At 42.0% G+C, this 2972-nt stretch overlaps 1 pseudogene; it reads left to right on the top strand.

Annotated features, from left to right (window-relative positions):
* Window positions 1-395: 395 nt before the first annotated feature.
* On the top strand, window positions 396-1710 carry LOC136147523 (zinc finger protein 322-like; annotated as a pseudogene).
* Window positions 1711-2972: the final 1262 nt, after the last annotated feature.

The following is a 2972-nucleotide window of genomic DNA, read 5'->3' as shown; positions in this document are numbered from 1 at the left end:
CTTACGTTCACCGTCCGGAGCCTGTGGCCGCCGGGAAAGCCAAAGGCCCAGTGTCCGGAGAGTAACCGGAAGTGCCCTCCCAGGGGGAGGGGCGGCGCCGGCTGCAGCCGGGGGGAGGGAAGAATTGAGTATTGTTAACAACTATGGACTGGAGACCTTTTGGAGCCAAAAGGAAGACAGTCTTGAGTCTTTCTTGTTATGGGTTGTAAATACCACATAAAGAATGAGTGCTTGTGATGCTGGAAACTTGTAAAGAGGCCTGAAAGTCCTCTTGACTCATGACTGAAAGGCCTAAAACAGATGTATCTTTCGAGTTCTTACGGAGAAAATGACTATGAAGAAAATGATGGGTCAGAAAGACCAGTGGAAAACTCCCTAGGAGAGAGCCATGGAAAATGTACACTTCAGAAGAGAGATATAATCAGAGAACTATGCCCTCAGAAGGGTAAAAAGATTTTTATTCATGTGCATGAGATTACTCAAATAGATGATCAGATATACCAGTGCCTTAAACGTGAGCAAAACTTTTGTGAAAACTTAGCTCTTATTATGTATGAGAGAACCCACACTGGGGAGAAACCTTATAGATGTGATATGTGTGAGAAAACCTTCATCCAAAGCTCAGATCTAATTTCACATCAGAGGATCCACAGTTATGAGAAACCTTATAAATGTAGCAAATGTGAGAAGAGCTTTTGGCACCACTTAGCCCTTTCAGGACACCAGAGAATGCATGCAGGTAAAAAATTCTATACATGTGCTATCTGTGGCAAGAATTTTGGTCAGAGCTCTGATCTGCTTGTCCACCAGCGAAGCCATACAGGTGAGAAACCGTATCTCGTGTAGTGAGTGTGATAAATGCTTCAGCCGAAGTACAAACCTCATAAGGCACTGAAGAACTCACATGGGTGAGAAACCATTTAAGTGTCTGGAGTGTGAAAAAGCTTTTAATGGGAAATCCGATCTAATTAGCCACCAGAGAACTCATACTGGTGAAAGACCCTACAAATGTAATAAGTGTGAGAAAAGTTACCGACACTGGTCAGCCTTCATTGTTCATAAAAGAGTACATACTGGGGAGAAGCCCTGTAAGTGTGGTGCCTATGAGAAATGCTTTGGCCAGAAATCAGACCTTATTGTCCACCAGAGAGTCCACACAGGTGAGAAGCCGTATAAATGCTTGGAATATATGAGAAGTTTTACCCAGAGTGCCAACCTCATCAGGCACCAGGCAACTCACACTCACACTTTTAAATGCCTTGAATATGAGAAGAGCTTCAGCTGTAGTTCAGACCTCATTGTACATCAAAGAATTCACATGGAAGAGAAACCACATCAGTGGTCTGCATGTGAGAGTGGCTTCCTCCTAGGCATGAACTTCGTTGCCCAACAGAAAATGAGAACTCAGACAGAGGAGCTGCATTATAAATACAGTGTCTGTGATAAAAGCTTTCACCAGAGCTCAGCCCTTCTTCAACATCAGACAATCCACATCGGTGAAAAACCATATATCTGTAATGTGGCTGAGAAAGCTCTTGAGCTCAGTCCTCCCCATGTATCAGAAGCCTCACAGATGTCTTGACCAGACAAGAAGTTATTATACCATAAACAAACAAACAAAAAAAGATGTATTTACAATGTAAGAAAACTCATTTAAGATGGAGAACTCAAAGCAAATCTCAGATTTTCCTCAGAGCTCAGACTTTATTGGGGACCAGAAACTCTGCAGTTATAGGAACTTGAGAAATGGTTTGTACCATTGATATGGTACAGAATCATATCAATCACTCCAGCGAGAAACCTTACAAATGCCCTGAGTTTTTTGAAAACCTTCAGTTCAAGCTCATGTCTGATCACCCACAAGAGGAATTATACAGGTGGGAAACTTACAAGTTCGATGAATGTGAGAAAGCTCTTTAGCAATGCTCACCTCTCCTCATTCCAAGAGAATTCAGATCAGAGGACAATATTTTTTTAACGCCCTGTGAAACAGTGCTTCAGACAGTATGCACGCCTCATTCAACATCAGAAAGCCCCACTGGAAAGAAACCCCAACAGTTGTGAAAAAAGCCTCTTAACATAACTCTGACTTTATTACCTATCAGAGAAGCCATGCAGGTTGTGAAAAAAGCCTCTTAACATAACTGTGACTTTATTACCTATCAGAGAAGCCATACAAATTTGTCTATTTGCCTTGAATGTGGCAAAAGCATTAAGTGGAGAGCCTTCTTGGGTTTGCAACCCCCCTCCCTCCAAAAAAGAAAATCTGATGAAGGACCTTATGAATTCTCTGAATGAGTAAACTTCTGTCAATGATCAGTTCTTGTACACCAGGGAACTTGTAGAAGTGAAAGGCCCTATAAATAACCCTAAGTCTGGGGGAGAAAAAAAATCCTTGCAGGAAATCTCTACCATTGGGTCCCAAAGAAACTACTCTGGAGAGCATTTTGTAGACCTCTATAGAGGTCTAACTGTGAACTGTGTACATTTAACAGGTATGAGAAGAACTGTTCTCATAGTTAGTTGACCCCTGTAGTAGAGATGACTTTTAATGGAGTCGACATGCAAACAGTTTTGTTTAGATACACAGAAACTTGTTCTGGGAAGAGCTAGGGCAGGTCAGAGTAGGCCTGATGGGTAACTCAGGTAAAGATGCTTTTCTTTTATCTGAACCACTGAATGATTGCTTTACTTTCAGTTTTTAAAATTTAGAACTCAGATAAAAGAAAGGACTGTAATTGAGAAAAAAAAAAAAGAGAGAAGCTTCTCAGTTTCTACTCTATGTTGCATAATGTTCTCTGGGAGACTTTGACACACAGATTTGCATGCAGGTGGCCACTCTTAGAAACCACCCTGGGAGTGGGATGAAGGAGACAGGACTGGCAGTGTGGTTTCATATTGACATCATCCAGTTCTAGGAATCTCTGAGCTGGGGTGACCTTGCAGAAATGACCTGAACTGAGGCAGAGGAC

This window comes from Muntiacus reevesi, chromosome 15 (genome assembly GCF_963930625.1).
Source record: "Muntiacus reevesi chromosome 15, mMunRee1.1, whole genome shotgun sequence".
NCBI lineage: Eukaryota > Metazoa > Chordata > Mammalia > Artiodactyla > Cervidae > Muntiacus > Muntiacus reevesi.
This window is presented reverse-complemented; position numbering and strand designations above follow the sequence as displayed.